Source organism: Gracilinanus agilis, unplaced genomic scaffold (assembly GCF_016433145.1).
Source record: "Gracilinanus agilis isolate LMUSP501 unplaced genomic scaffold, AgileGrace unplaced_scaffold15135, whole genome shotgun sequence".
NCBI lineage: Eukaryota > Metazoa > Chordata > Mammalia > Didelphimorphia > Didelphidae > Gracilinanus > Gracilinanus agilis.
The window spans coordinates 4397-11006 of record NW_025345959.1 but is presented as its reverse complement, the minus strand read 5'-3'; the positions used below and the strand labels follow the sequence as shown (position 1 = coordinate 11006).

General features: G+C 36.9%; 1 long non-coding RNA gene across 1 annotated transcript; it reads left to right on the top strand.

Annotated features, from left to right (window-relative positions):
• Nucleotides 1-15: 15 nt before the first annotated feature.
• On the top strand, nucleotides 16-2726 carry LOC123254115. The gene is made up of 3 exons (XR_006506654.1): nucleotides 16-297; nucleotides 1583-1724; nucleotides 2480-2726. It is a non-coding gene; the product is annotated as an uncharacterized LOC123254115 (long non-coding RNA).
• The last annotated feature ends 3884 nt before the right edge of the window (nucleotides 2727-6610 follow it).

The window sequence follows — 6610 nt, the reverse complement described above, 5'->3', positions numbered from 1 at the left end:
GAGAAGAGAAGAGAAGAGAAGAGAAGAGAAGAGAAGAGAAGAGAAGAAAAATGAAAATGCATGTAAATCATTTTACAAAATATAAAGCACCATGGAAATGTCAATGCTTTGGTTGAATGCATTTTGTCACATAGAATGATCAGATTAAAAGGAAGTAATGAGAATTCACCTGTGACCTAGAGGATTCAGGAGAATTGTTGACTGATTAATTTTTAAATGTGTGATAGCTGATTTTTTTTCCTTTCTTTACTTCTGCAGGTGTGAAGGTCCAGGTCTTGAAGGCTGTCCCACACCCGGGTAAGTATGGCAGGTATATATTTCCTGATTCATTAGTCACTCAGACAGTCAACAAGCATTTAATAACTGTTTACTATGAGTCAGATACTGTGCTAAACATTAGAGATACAAAGAAACATTTAAAGGAAATTTCTAACCATAAAAAAGCTAATTTTTCAGTGGGGAAGACAACAATTAATTAGAAGAGAGATATAGAATTAGATGGAAACTAATCTAAGAGAGGAAAAGACTAGGAGCTAGAGGAAGCCAGTCAAACTAGGAGGCAGAGGTGAGAAAGGGAGAGTATTCAATATTGGGGGTCAACCCAAAAATGGTATGTCCTTTCAAGAAATAGCAGGAAAAGCAATGTAGTAATGTAGGAGAGGTTACAGAGAGGGGATTAAAATGTAAAGGCCTGGAAAGGTACATTTAAATGCCAAACAGATGACTGGTATTTGATCCTGGAGCATTTAATAGGGATCTATTGGAATCCACTATATGAGGAAGTACCAGCACCAAAATAATTTTGGCTATTTAGTGGAAGATGGATTGGAATTATGGGAAACTAGTGACTGCAAGACAGATCAACTCTTATAATAGTTTAGGTCAGGAGTGGTCAGGGTCTACCCTAGAATGATGGCTTTGCCAGTTTCGGGTCTTACTTGTAAAGACCATGTCAATTGCCACTTTTTTTTCTAGCTTCATGTTGATGGGAATAATATCAACATCACTCAAATGAGTGCAGATATTTTTAAATCTCTTAAAAAGAGCCTAATTCAGCCTCCATTAATGCAAACCTTCCATGCTCTGGTGGCTTTGAACTAGTGAGCTTTGATTTAATTTTGTCCTCTCTAAGATTTGACCTTCTCCTTCCAGTAGGACAGATGACTTGGCACTGCTCTATGCTTTTAAGACATTGTCAAGTTCATTTCTTCACCCATTCATCACTTCATCCTTTCCCCTGTCCATTTCTGAGTCCTAATGCCCATCACTTATGATATGCATCTGCTAAGGTTTTATTATACAGCCATAACAACATCTCTACCCATTTCCTACAGAGTGACTTAAGGTAGCTGGCTTTTTGTGCTTTTCATTCCCAGGTAGTATTATATGACATTCATGGGTTGGTTTGTTTGGGGAATTGTTTGGGTCTTTGGTGTGGATTTTTAGCTGTGGAGTAGAAGATAAGGGAAACTAGGTGATCATTTTTAATAACCAGTGTGCCAAAACACAAGAAATAGATCCAATCCTATGTCACTGATAAGCCTACCAAACATATTTTCCTCTTTTTCTTTCTCCTTTCCAGCCCCAAGATTCCTTCCATTGCCACTGGAATTATAGGTGGCCTTCTCTTACTACTGGTGTTGGGCCTTGGCATTGGTCTCTTCTTTCGAAGGCGCCATATTGTCCGTAAACGCACACTGCGCAGGCTGCTACAGGAAAGGGAGGTAAGAGGCTAGAATCCCACCTCTCTCTTTCGAGAGCTCATAATGAAACTAATTAGGCTTGTATAATATAGGCAAAAGTGCTTTGTCTTCAGAGTCAAGGGTCCTGGATTCAAATCCCACTTCTGCTTAACCTTTAAATGATCTGTGAAGTCCAATTTAGTTAAGTTAGTCCTCTGGTAATTGACATACAGTCCACCACTGGACTTCCTCTCAAAGGCTTTCTGGACAAAACTTTTATAATTTTAGAAAATTTTATAAATTTTATAATTTCTAGAGTTGTCTCCATACCCTAATGAGGCATCAATGTAAGACTTTATTGAAGGAAAACCCTGTATCATGAATGGAAAATGTATATGTCACAAATAAGCTTCCATTAGGTAGCTACTTATTTGTGGTACTCTCCCTGGAATTATAAGTCAATCCATGCCAGCAACCATTTGTTTGTTTGTTTGTTTGTTTGTTTGTTTGTTTGTTTGTTTGTTTTTAAGCCCATATGTTCCATCTTAGAATCAATACTGTGAATTGGTTCCAAGGCAGAAGAGTAGTAAAGACTAGGCAATGGAGATTAAGGGACTTGCCCAGGGTCACACAGCTAGGGAATGTCCAAGGAACTCAGGTCCTCCTCACAATGCTCTGTCCATTGTGCTATGTAGCTGCTACGTCTATGGGATGTTTTTGCTGTGAGTTTCTGGTTTTCACTCACCCTATGTATCATCCAGAGATCTTCAACAGGTCCTTTCATTTTTACTTTAAAGCTTGTTGAACCTCTTACCCCCAGTGGAGAAGCTCCAAACCAGGCTCTTTTGCGGATCTTAAAGGAGACAGAATTTAAAAAGCTCAAAGTTCTTGGCTCTGGAGCTTTTGGCACAGTATATAAGGTAAGAAGATCCAGATATACATTAATAAAGTAGATAAAAGGAATCTGATTAGTCTACCACATGGACTATGGATAGGGACGCATATACATGTAAGAGGTGTTAAATACCACAAACAATGGCAGCAGAAAGGTGGGTTACAGGTATGTATTTTCATTTATTTTACCAAGTTGCTTGTGAAATCAAAGACTTGGGAGATTCCAAAGTCTTTCTCAGACTACTAAAGCTTTTTTTGTTTTGTTTTTTTTTTAACCCTCACCTATCAATGCTAAGACAGAAGAGCAGCAAGGTCTAGATAAAATAGTTCTATAGAACTATATTGGGTGCATTTTCTTTTTTTTTTTTTTTAATTGGCCAACATGATTTTTTTTTATTTGAAAATATTTATTTAATTAATTAATTTAGAGTATTTTTCCATAGTTACATGATTCATGTTCTTTCCTTCCCCTCCTCCCAACCTCCTTCCATAGCAATGGGCAATTCCACTGGGTTTTAAATGTGTCATTGATCAAGACTTATTTCCATATTATTAATATTTGCATTATAGTAATCGCTTAGAGTCTACATCCCCAATCATATCCCCATCGAACCATGTAATCAAGCAGTTTTTTTTTTCTGTGTTTCTGCTCCCACAGTTCTTCCTCTGGATGTGGATAGCATCTTCTAATAAGTCCCTCAGAATTGTCCTGGATTCTTGCATTGCTGCTAGTAGAGAAATCCATTACATTCGATTGTGCCACAGTGTATCAGTCTCTGTGTACAATGTTCTCGTGGTTCTACTCCTTTCACTCTGCATCAGTTCCTGGAGGTCGTTCTAGTTCACATGGAATTCCTCCAGTTTATTATTCCTTTGAGCACAATAGTATTCCATCATATTGGGTGCATTTTCAAGAAATATAATCATATTTATGAGCTAAAGTACCAGGAATGGCATTTCATATCATTTTTATGATAGGAGCCCTTCTCACTAATAACCTCACTCTTTTTCTTATTTCAGGGACTGTGGATTCCAGAAGGAGAGAAGGTGAAAATTCCTGTTGCCATTAAAGAATTAAGAGAGGCCACTTCTCCAAAAGCCAATAAGGAAATTCTTGATGTGAGTTTTCCTTTTCTGTCTATAGCAGGAAATCTTAATGTACTTTGTATTTCAAATGATTTGGGTTTTTACCTGCTAGAGGTCTCTCTCCTTGAAGCAAGCATACTGAAATGTGCCCATGTTTATTTAAGTTTTTTTTCCTCTAGGACTACTTTCTGAATATTCATTTTTTATGGCTCTTGTCCTTATTGTAATTGGGATAGCAAATGGAGTGAAGGCTTCATCCTTCACTCCTAAACTATCAGTTAAGCAACTTCCCCTAACTTGTCTTGGAGGAATATGTTCCTGAATTAAAGAATTGAAGGTTAAACATTGAGATCCACAAAACAAAATATCTTCAAGTCAATGATGACTTTTTAGAGCAGTTTAAATTCTGGTTGCATTTAAGCTAAATACAAAAGGACTAAATACTTGTTGGCCTCTATAGAAGCACTACATTCCATCTTCCCCCTCCCCCCCATTAGGCCCTCTTCCCCAACTAAATATTTTGGAGTCAATTATTGGTTATCCGTATGTTGCATATTTATTTTGTGGGATTTTCACAGTGTAATTTTTCCAGCCATGACAGCTTCTTCCTCCAGTTTGTCATGTTCCCAGTTCTCATTCCTTGGCTGTCAGTATGTATATGCTCAGAAAATGCAAGCACGTTTTAACATTAGCTTGAGCAAAACATAATTAGGGAGATAAGCCAGCCAGAGTAGAAGGGAACAAAGAAAAATGACTGTAGAGTAAAAGTACCTGGAACCTCTCCCAAAGTTAAATTGTGGATGTTTGAGATTATTGACACGATTTCATACCAAGAATAATTCATAGTGGAGGCAAAATGTGAGAAACATCCCACTCTGTAACCTCAGGGTGCCACATAAATTTGACCTTCAGAAGTGAACGGGACAGGTATTATTGCTATTTTCGTGTAATAAATGAGGACGTGGAAGCTATCAGGATTAAATTGCATGCCCAAGGTCTCACAATAAATAGGAATTTATATAGCTCTTTTTGAGCATTAAAATTTAATTAATTTATTAATTATTAAACTTTAAGTGAAGTATTTTATAAATATTATTCACTTTTTTATTCTCAGAACAACCTTGATATATAGATTTTATTATTATCTACATTTCATAGATGAAGAAACTGAGGCAGATAGAGAGAGTGTGACATTGCAAAGCTGGATTTGAACTCAGATATTTTTGACTCCAGCTCAAGTGCTCAATCTTCCCTGCCTCTTCAGTGCTTGAAATGATCCTGGACTATAACTCATATCTCGGTTTCTACTACTCAGTTTCTAGCATTGTCTCCATTATACAACTAAGAAAAACTTCGACTTTCTTATTTCCAAAGCTCTGAAAAGTCAGTTTGTCCTGAAGCTTGATTATAGAAGTCAGATAATTTTTTTTTCCTCATTTGGATCCAACCCACAGTGTGAAAACATAACAAGAAGCCAATGGAACATAGACCTGATTGTAATGTACGTTGACATGATACATTCCTCTGTGGCCAAGTAAAACACCTTCTCTGCATTTCACACCTGAATTAATTAACTCAGTGAACCCTTCCTCGATTTTATGAGTTGCTTTGGTGGAATCCTTCTGGATAACAAGATGCTACACTAATCAGTTTGGCATCATTGAAATTAATTATAGATTTATCAAATAAATACATGTTCTATTTTAGTGATTTACAAGCAAACCACACCACCTACCTCATAATGAGCAATGGGGAGGAGCATTTTCTAGGGAGAGATGTTAGTACAATAAATAGAGGTTGTGAGAGAGTAGGGAGAACAAATATGCAGCATTTTTCACGTCCTCGCTCCCATTTGGGGTTGTCTTGGCAAAGATATTGGAGTGGTTTGCCAATTCCTTCTCCAGCTCATTTTACAGATAAGGAAACTGAGGCAAACAGGATTGTCCAGGGTTACACAGCTAGTAAGTGTCTGAGGTCAGATTTGAACTCATGAAGATGAGTCTTCCTGACTTCAGCCTCAGCAGTCTCTTAATTGTGCCATCTAGCTACCCTTCTGTAACTCCCTTCTCATCTCTAACTGTGAGGGAGTTGAGCTAGGTGCCAGACAGTCTCTTCTAGTGCTAAAGATTTTGATTCTGTAGCTATTGCACTTATGGAAGGTGGACCATTGTATTGGGAGATGGGAAGCTGGTCAAAGAGGACACAGTCTGGAGAGCATGTTCTGCATAAGCCACCATGGAGGGAACATCTGAGCATGCTTTAAGGGATGAACTCTTTTTGTCCAATCCTCCCTATATACTTCAAAGAAGGCTTTTAAAAAAATTATTGTAGTAATTTTAGGAACTTTCAAAAGATGTGAGCCTTCTACTTTCTTTTTGAAAATTAAATGCTTTATTAGAAACAGTACTTAAAAGCAACATAAACAAGTAAATTGCTTAGTAATTATTTATATTTAAGTTAATTCATTTCAACACATAGACTATTATAACACTTTTCAATCTCTGTTCCCTTTGAGTCTCCATCAGTATTTTTAGAGCATTCTTTATCATTCACTTTTCCTTATATGATTGTCATTAGCATGATCTCCCTCCTTCCATTTCTGTTTTTATTTTCTCACTTCACATGACTTTACTAAAGTTCTTCCCATTCTAGATCTATGAGCCTGCTGGATTTCTCTGAATTCCTATTGTAAGCTTAAAAATTTATATACAATAACTCTAACTATTATATCATCTTTCTCTTAACAACCATATCAGTCTGAATTTTACCAAACTGATGAGGGCCAATGAATAAAAAGAAAACATGTCGAATAGTGTGTGCTAAAATCCTCATGTTCCAAAGGCCAGCCTTGGCCCTAAGTGTAGAAGAAAATTATTCCCATGGTATAATTTGTAGATGAAGGAAAATGGTGTTCTTTTGAATTATCAAAGGCGTGTAATTTAAGTGGT